Source organism: Nerophis ophidion, linkage group LG11 (genome assembly GCF_033978795.1).
Source record: "Nerophis ophidion isolate RoL-2023_Sa linkage group LG11, RoL_Noph_v1.0, whole genome shotgun sequence".
Classification (NCBI taxonomy): domain Eukaryota; kingdom Metazoa; phylum Chordata; class Actinopteri; order Syngnathiformes; family Syngnathidae; genus Nerophis; species Nerophis ophidion.
Window position 1 is genome coordinate 56,720,755 of NC_084621.1, and position 10,251 is coordinate 56,731,005.

The window sequence follows — 10,251 nt, forward strand, 5'->3', positions numbered from 1 at the left end:
TGCATTTTTAGGTCACTCTATACTGGGGAACTTGCTTAAGAGGCCTTTGGGAGTGTAGTTGCTCACATAGCTTACTGTACAGCAGCTGTCTTTGTGCACAGATGGAATATAGTGCATGGATGGAACACCTGTGTATATGTGGACAGTGAATACAATATAGACAGTCTTCACTGTCAACTGGTTTTGAAACTACAAGAACGCTTGTCATAAAATACAAGCTGTAAAAACTGGGCCCCAGCTTTGAGCTACAGAATCAGTGTGTCGAGTTTGGATCATACTTGCTTTTTCTACAAATCGTCTTACACATTCTTTTCAGGAAATAGACTGTAAATCAGAGATCAATGAAAGTCTCTGCTTTAAAATAACATGTCATAAACATACCATTAGTTTGGAGTAGTACACACTTTTAACCTTATATGACACTTGACCCCGTATGAACTGGAGAGCCTACGGGTAGAGCGTTTAAAGACTGCAGAACCAGCTGTTGCTTTCAGCCCCCCCCCCCTCCCCGTCCACACACATGAACATACACAAATGTAAATGCACACGCAGACGCACAGCTTGCTCGCCATACGTACACCTTCATCCAGGCGGCTGCGGTCTCTGACGTTTCCATTTTTACTCTTTGGAGGAGAGTAAGTAATCACAGAAAGTTGCAGCCATGAAAGTTAAAGGAGGCAAGCTTGATATGGGTGTATATTAGAGGTGATCCTCTCAAGTTGAGACATTTTTATTATTTTACAAAGCTGTGGTCAATATAGTTCACAAGTCACTTTGCGTAAGATTTTGGGAAGGAGGAAAACACAGTTAAAGTACCAATGATTGTTACACACACACTAGGTGTGGTGAAATGTGTCCTATGCATTTGACCCATCACCCTTGTTCACTCCCTGGGAGGTGAGGTGTGAGGTAATCATTTTTGGTGATTTAACCCCCAATTCCAACCCCTTGATGCTGAGTGCCAAGCAGGAAGGTAATGGGGCCCATTTTTATAGTCTTTGGTATGACTCGGCCGGGGTTTGAACTCACAACCTACCGATCTCTGGGCGGACATTCTGACCACTCGTTGTTCCCATCGGGTTGAGTTGTTGTCTTGCCATAATGTGGGAACTGAGCCCAGGATGTTGTTTTGGCTTGTGCAGCCCTTTGAGACATTTGTGATTAAGGGCTGTAAAAGAAAACATTGATTAATTGATTGATTGATCCCCTGTACCTGTTATTACTCATCCGCACTTAAAATACTGTCATTTTATATGACACACCAATAGTCATGACTTAGTTGCAAAGTACTTAAATGGTGCAGAGGTTAAAGTGGAACTGCACTTTTTGGGGGGAATTTTGTCTCTCGTTCGCAATCATGAAAGATATGACGACAGGTGTATTTTTTTTATCCATCCATCCATCCATTTTCTACCGCTTATTCCCTTCTGGGGTCGCGGGGGGCGCTGGCGCCTATCTCAGCTACAATCGGGCGGAAGGCGGGGTACACCCTGGACAAGTCGCCACCTCATCGCAGGGCCAACACAGATAGGCAGACAACATTCACACTCACATTCACACACTAGGGCCAATTTAGTGTTGCCAATCAACCTATCCCCAGGTGCATGTCTTTGGAAGTGGGAGGAAGCCGGAGTACCCGGAGGGAACCCACGCATTCACGGGGAGAACATGCAAACTCCACACAGAAAGATCCCGAGCCTGGATTTGAACCCAGGATTGCAGGAACTTCTTATTGTGAGGTAGACGCACTAACCCCTCTGCCACCGTGAAGCCTATTTTTTTTATTGCATTTTAAATATTAAATAAACACAATCTAAAGTCGGCTTAAAATGGAGTCTATGGGTGTGAGAGTTTGTTGTAGACAAACCCCAAGATGCAGAGAAGGAGGCAGGCATTGAGCAAGAAAACATGATTTAATATAAATTATAGAAAAAGAACAAACAAAAGGGTACTAACACAAAGCGCGCATGAGGCGGATAACAAACAAAAGGAGCTAGCATGGGAGCTATAAAATAACAAACAGGAGCTTAGCGTGGAAGCTAGCGGGTAGCGAACAGAAAAACTGGAAACAGCTAATGGCTAACAAGAAAACATGAAACACAAGAGCTAAGAGAAAACAAATTACAAATAGCTAACAGGAACAGCTTACCGCAACGACGACAAGGACAAATAGTAGCACGACAGGTAGTAGCTGTAACGATGACATACACGACAGGTAGCAATGACACAAAAGCGACATGTGGCAACGACAAATCAATAATCCAGCACTGACTGGAGGAACAGAGAAGAAAAATAGGAGCGGGCTGATTAAACACAGGTGTGGCCAGGTGCCAATCAGCCGCAGCTGAGGGAAGACAGAACACAGGGAGACAAACAGGAAGCTGAACCAAAATAAAAGTGCTGACAGGAACTAAGGACAGGATATACTAAACACACATAGAGGAAAAACTAAAACACCAAACAAACTGTCAGTGGCAAGCCTGACAATGGGAGCTGCTCTATTCTGTCTACAAAACCTTTGTAAAAACATCCAAACACCTCCATTAAATTTTTATATCCATGATGTAAATATATACTGTATGTAATGTAGTAACAGGCACATTTATAACATGTAATATTTACGTATTTTGATCGTTTTACACATATGTGGCGCAATTTCAAAAACACATCCTGACTAAGCTTTTGTTTTCGACATCACTGATTACTACTCACTGCACACTTTATGAGAGCCAACAAACATAATATGCAATCACCCACTGTACAATTTCTGCTGTGTTTAGGATGCTGACTGTGAGTATGTTCATATATTCCAATTTAGATGAAGACTGGATCATAATTGTGACGAAGACAAGGAAGGTGGAACCACTCATTTGCTTATGTCATTCACGCCATTTCCTGAAATAAATTGGCTGTCAAAGTGAACCAACATGTCGGAATACTTCCTCGTTATTCTACTATCCAGCTAAGTGGCTTGATTTATGATCCCCAGTAAAGTTTGATGAGCAAGGAAACGAGGAAGCAACTCATCAGTCGATCATGTCAACATTGGGGCACACTTTAGTCATCACGGCGCCACTATAAAAAGTTTGTCTTCGTTAGTGCTTATAATAAAAATATCAGTAATACTAGGTTAATATTCAAGTTACGAAATGTAAATTGAGTATTGTTGAAGGTTTTTGGATGTTTTTTATAGGGTTTTATGGGTGGACGAGAGGGCCATTGGCTCCACTGTAAGCAAACTATTATTTTACGTTTATTTACGAGTTAGAACGCATTAATAAATGCATTGTTCGTTATGTCTTGTACGATGACTGTGAATGACAGGCAGCATTCCCCAAAAAAGTGCAGTTTCCCTTTAAGGAGTAAAAGGTCATGGGGAAAAAAAACTAAAATAATGTCAACTTACAACTGTCAGTACATTTCCATGAACTAAATTAGTCTGAATACTCCAATATATATATTTTTTTAAATGTTTAAACCGATATGTTAGGTCCCAATTTTCATGCTCCAGCTCTAATGTGCCTCTCTCGTACTCTAGGGGGCGATTGTGGTCAATTCTGCTAATTTAGCTATGTAGTATTGTAAAACAGAAAGAGAGAATGCTACATGCTAATATGATAAAGTTAGTAGCTGTCAAGCTACAGATGTAACAGATAATTTCAACTTTACACTTATGAGATGTGATGCAAGTGTAAGCCACTGTGACACCATTGTTCTTTTTTAAAATGTTTATAAATGTCCAATGATAATGTCAATGAGGGATTTTTAATCACTGCTATGCTGAAATTATAACTAATATTGATACTGTTCTTGATTATATTAATTTTTGTTTCACTACTTTTGGTTTGTTCTGTGTCGTGTTTGTCTCCTCTCAATTGCTCTGTTTATTGCAGTTCTGAGTGTTGCTGGGTCAGGTTTGGTTTTGGAATTGGATTGCATTGTTATGGTATTGCTGTGTAGTGGTTTGTTGGATTGATAAAAAAAAAAAAAAAAAAAAAAAAAAAAAAAAGAGAATCAATTCTGAATCGCACAACGTGAGAATCGCGATTCAAATTCGAATCGATGTTTTCCCACACCCCTAATATATATATATATATATATATATATATATATATATATATATATATATATATATATATATATGTCTTGATTGGATTATCCAGAGAATAGTGCTCGATACCGTGGTAGAGCGCAATATGTAAGTGTGGGAAAAAAGTATTCTTGTGATTTTTTGCCCACACCTACATATATATATATATATATATATATATATATATATATATATATATATATATATATATATATATATATATATATATATGTGTATACAAACCCCGTTTCCATATGAGTTGGGAAATTGTGTTAGATGTAAATATAAACAGAATACAATTATTTGCAAATCATTTTCAACCCATATTCAGTTGAAAATGCTACAAAGACAACATATTTGATGTTCAAACTGATGAAAAAAGTTTTGTGTGCAAATAATCAATAACTTTAGAATTTTATGCCAGCAACACGTGACAAAAATTTTGGAAAGGTGGAAATAAATAATGATAAAATTGAGGAATGCTCGCCAAATACTTGCTTGGAACATCCCACAGGTGTGCAGGCTAATTGGGAACAGGTGGGTGCCATGATCGGGTATAAAAACAGCTTCCCAAAAAATGCTCAGTCTTTCACAAGAAAGGAAGGGGCGAAGTACACCCCTTTGTCCACAACTGCGTGAGCAAATAGTCAAACAGTTTAAGAACAACGTTTTTCAAAGTGCAATTGCAAGAAATTTAGGGATTTCAACATCTATGGTCCATAATATCATCAAAAGGTTCAGAGAATCTGGAGAAATCACTCCACGTAAGCGGCATGGCCGGAAACCAACATTGAATGAGCGTGACATTCGATCCCTCAGACGGCACTGTATAATAAACTGACATCAATCTCTAAAGAATATCACCACATGGGCTCAGGAACACTTCAGAAAACCACTGTCACTAAATACAGTTGGTCGATACATCTGTAAGTGCAAGTTAAAGCTCTACTATGCAAAGCGAGAGCCATTTATCAACAACATCCCGAAACGCCGCCGGCTTCTCTGGTTCCGAGATCATCTAAGATGGACTGATGCAAAGTGGAAAAGTGTTCTGTGGTCTGACGAGTCCACATTTCAAATTGTTTTTGGAAATATTCGACATCGTGTCATCCGGACCAAAGGGGAAGCGAACCATCCAGACTGTTATCAACGCAAAGTTCAAAAGCCAGCATCTGTGATGGTATGGGGGTGCATTAGTGCCCAAGGCATTGGTAACTTACACATCTGTGAAGGCAACATTAATACTGAAAGGTACATACAGGTTTTGGAACAACATATGCTGCCATCTAAGAGCCGGCTTTTTCATGGACGCCCCTGCTTATTTCAGCAAGACAATGCCTGGCCATATTCAGCACATGTTACTACAGTGTGGCTTCGTAAAAATAGAGTGTGGGTACTTTCCTGGCCCGCCTTCAGTCCAGACCTGCCTCCAATCGAAAATGTGTGGGCCATTATGAAGCGTAAAATACGACAGCGGAGACCCTGGACTGTTGAACGACTGAAGCTCTACATAAAACAAGAACGGGAAAGAATTCCACTTTCAAAGCTTCAACAATTAGTTTTCTCAGTTCCCAAACGTTTATTGAGTGTTGTTAAAAGAAAAGGTGATGTAACACAGTGGTGAACATGCCCTTTCCCAACTACTTTGGCACGTAATGCAGCCATGAAATTCTAATTATTATTTGCAAAAAAATAAAAAAATAAAGTTTAGAAGTTTGAACACCAACTATCTTGTCTTTGTAATGCATTCAATTAAATATGGGTTGAAGAGGATTTGCAAAACATTGTATTCTGTTCATATTTACATCTAACACAATTTCCCAACTCATATGGAAACGGGGTTTGTATATATATATAAATGTATACATATGTGTGTATATATGTATATATATATATATATATACAGCCCGGCCTACGGCCAAATTGTTTTAACACAATGCGTGCCCCAAGTCAAAAAATTTGGAGACCCCTGGTTTATGCAGTTTGTAACATTGGATGTACCTAAATAAAAAAACATATCTCCTTAATTCAGGCGACATTTCTTTAAATGAACCAGTCCGTGGTGTACCCTGCCTCTCACTTAATTCATCTGGGAGAGGCTACATTATCTAAAATGATTGTTGGAAAATCCAATGATTTTTATGAATTTGAGGTTGGATGTTTGCTTTGTAACTTTAGTTATTGAGTCCAGTCCGGTAAGTTTACATTTCCAGGAAGAAAGACACCATGAGACAGTTTCGTTGGTTTCTTTATTTACAGTATCGCAGCAACCCGTTGTCTGGTCCTTCAACACAGACTGTTTGTGTGTGTGTGTGTGTGTGTGTGTGTGTGTGTGTGTCAGACTGTAAAGGTTAAACAGACTCGTCAACCCTCCTGTTGGAGAGGTGACTGCTTCCTATCTCACGTCTCACACAACTAGATATGTGTGTTCTTGTCATTTGCTCCTAGTGTAGTTATCAGGCGGAAGAAACAGATGCTACAAGCCTTTTACTGATATACCACATTGGAAGCAGTGTGTGTGTGTGTGTGTGGCTGACTGGGTTATTTATGAGTCTCGAGATCCTTTCACAATTTACAATTCCTTATCTATGTTGGATTTGATGGCTTTCAGAGAATCATTTCATTAATTTTCAAAACTCTATAATCAAAAATAGCCATTCATTCCAACAGTGTTTTGACAAAAGTGACCAAACAAATCAATGGATTTAATGGGTTTACTATTTGAGAAGGACTGACTTAGACTAACAACGCATGCACCTCCATTACAATACAACTACACCAGGGGTCGGCAACCTTCAGCGTGCAAAGAGCCGTTTGAGCCCATTTCCCACCAAAGTTAATCCACCCAGTGCCGCAAACTCTGTTTGTGTCGAAACGCTACATGACACCTCATCAACCCATCACTAGTTGCTTGCCTTCCCCGATCCTTGACCACTGATTGGACCCTGACATTGTTGCCTCTCTCCAGCCCCCGACTGCTTGCCTTCCCACTGACTACCCCTTCGCCTCACCCTTTTGGATTCAAAGAACAATACATCCAACACGCACCGAAAACCACCTCTGGTAAATTCACATTGGTTAATTCCACACATAGTCTGCATTCACTCACTAGTGGTAGCATACTCATCCCACACATCCATCAAAGGTTTAAATAAACCTTCAAAACGCAGTTCTGCCTTGCACTCGCCTCCTTCCCTTTGCCTAGTTAATAACAGCTTTGCAGCAAAAGATGACTCATCAGAGGTGTTCCGTACATTTCAAAAAATTGCAATATCGCAAACTCTAAAATAGAAACGGCTGCATTGAAATAGACTAACGAAATCAAATAAAATTAATTAAAATTAAATAGCCATTATTTATTTATTTTTTTTAAAAGCCAAAGGGAGCCAGGCCTGAGACATGGAAGAGCCGCATGCGGCTCCAGAGCTGTTGGTTGCAGACCCCTGAACTACATCAATGTGTGACTTTAGGACGAATGAGAATTTTGTCCAAAGAATTAGACAAGAATTGTCCTCTTAAATTATTAAATTTTTCATTGCAATTACTATTCAAGAATGAAAAGCAAATTTCTGGAAAATACATCTGTATCTGTTTAATTGCAAAATAAGGGAAGTTATGCAAAGAACCTTTTTGAATCTCCATTACAGATTAGCTCAAGGTCTGCAGAAATGTGATACTCAAAAAAATTTGGAACTGTTTTGGAAGTCAGCAATGCTTTGTATCCACATTTGCATGGTGCAAGGTCAGAAGGTTTACACCACCACTTTGAGTGCCTAATTTACCATCTCCTTACCTCTCCAAAAGGTTTTGGTACCAAACATTTTGTTTGAGGTAGGTCAGGAACAAGAATATCCAACATGTGTACAGTTAATGAGCTTGGTTTGGTCTTATAAAGCTCTTCACTCTGCGTCGATTAATCACTGTCGGTTTACTGCAGAACAAATGGTGACCGTAAAAAATGCCTTTTTGTCCGATTGTACTCGTATTACTTTGATGTTTGTTTGGTTGGAGCTGTACTCTACTTGGTCAGACTGCAAAAGTTATCAATTTAAATCGAATAAATTTCATGGCGCAGCAGTGTTGAAATGTGGTTAGAATGTCTGCCTCATAGCCTGGAGCTTCTCGGTTTGAATCTCAGCTTGGAGTTTGCGTGTTCTTGTCATGCATGAGTTGGAACGCTTAGGTTGCTCCAAAAACATAGAGTAAATGTTAGGTTCATTGTTGCACTCTCCGTGAGTGGGAATGGTTGTTAAAGTGTGTAACGTTCACATTTAAATGTTATTGATCACACACTCGGTAGCCCTTAGAACAGTGGTTCTTAACCTTGTTGGAGGCACCGAACCCCACCAGTTTCATATGCGCATTCCGTTCTTTAGTGAAAAATAAAAAACACTTTTTTTTTTAAATCAAGACAAAGTTATATGTTTTTGGTAACACTGTAGTATGGGGAACATATTCTAAGTAACACATACTTAATTTAGAGTTATTTGGACACTAGGGGAACATATTCTAAGTAACAAACACTTAATTCAGAGTTATTTGGTTAGGGTCAGGGTTAAAGGGTTAGGGTTATAATAGGGCCATGCCGAATAAGGCTTTAATAAGTACTTAATAATGACTAGTTAAGAGCAAATATGTTACTAATGTGCATGTTAATAAGCAACTAATTAATGGTGAATATGTTCCCCATACTAAAGTGTGACAATGTTTTTTTTTTACTGGTGCACAAAATGAACTGTGCATGAACATCACCTTGTTCGGACAAAAAAAACAACACAGTGCATAAACTTACACACCTGCAAATCATTCAACTGTTGCCGTATCCATAATACGACGATAGGGAAAAGTATTTATTCATACGATGAGCCGGGTGTGTTTTGAACTCCGCCGAACCCCTGAGGCCGACTCACCGAACCCCTAGGGTTCGATCGAACCCAGGTTTAGAACCACTGCCTTAGAAATAATCATGATGTGAATTTCCACTGTGGAGCAAATTGGAAACACTCCACAATGTGAGAATGAAGTTTGATTCAAGAGTCTCTTTTTTTTAATCTTTTCAGGCCCCTCACAATGGTCAATAGTCTGAATTGTTTGACATCTATTTGTTAGCAAGGGCAGATTTATATTTTAACAGCCTTAGATGGTTTTACTTCATTAAATGGTTGAAAATAAATTCAAATGACTACCTTTAGCCCTGCTCCTTCTCTCAAATTCAAAAGAGACCTGCCAAAATAACCATAGTGGAACCTCGATTTACAAACTTAATTGGCTCTTGATCAGAGTTTGTAAGTAGAACAATATGTCTATTGAAGCATTTATTCGTAAGAAACAATGTAAATATGAACAATGTGTTGCAGACTCAACAGAAGTCCATATTTTAGTAAAAGTTTGTACACTTTGAACAATTACTGTATATCAATCAAAATATAACAAGGGGATGATGGATACACTCTTTATTTAATAACAATGCCAAAACAACAACCGCCCTTTACAACATGCATCCACACTGTCACTAGCCCTGTGGCACACTCGCAGTTTGAAATCACAACACTCCTTAACTTTTACAACAAGGTCAACACAATGATTAGGAAAACAAACATAAAATCCACTTTAGCATGATCTTCTCGGCAGTCAGGAAATGGCAAAAGGGAGGGTGAGGTAGGGAGGACAGTGCTTGTCCATTGCTTTCTTTGGACTCATATCGAGCCAGCAAAAACTAGAAAAATGCTAAAAATAAAACTCACTTCAAAAGCAAACAAAGTGGCATTGAAGACTGAAGCTAACGGCAGCAATTATGTGCTGAATGAACGAGAACCGACGTGTGGATGAAACGTTCGTACACTGAGACAATGAGGGGTTTGTAAATTAAGGTTCCCCTGTATAGGAGTACTGTGGACATCGACTTACGAGCTCAATTGTTTCATGACCAAGCTCTTTGATTGGAGTAGGAACTATTACTGCAGTTTTATTAGGTAATGTCATAATGTAAATCATTTATAGTACTCCCGTCCAAAGGCAAAACCTAGTAACTCAATTCTAGCTGATTTTGAGAAAACAAAGGAAAACCAATCTATTTTGATGCTGTCTTACAAAGATTTACAAAGTCATCAAACGTATAGATGTTTTCTTAAGTTTTCATTTTCTTGCCGATTGAGCCATGG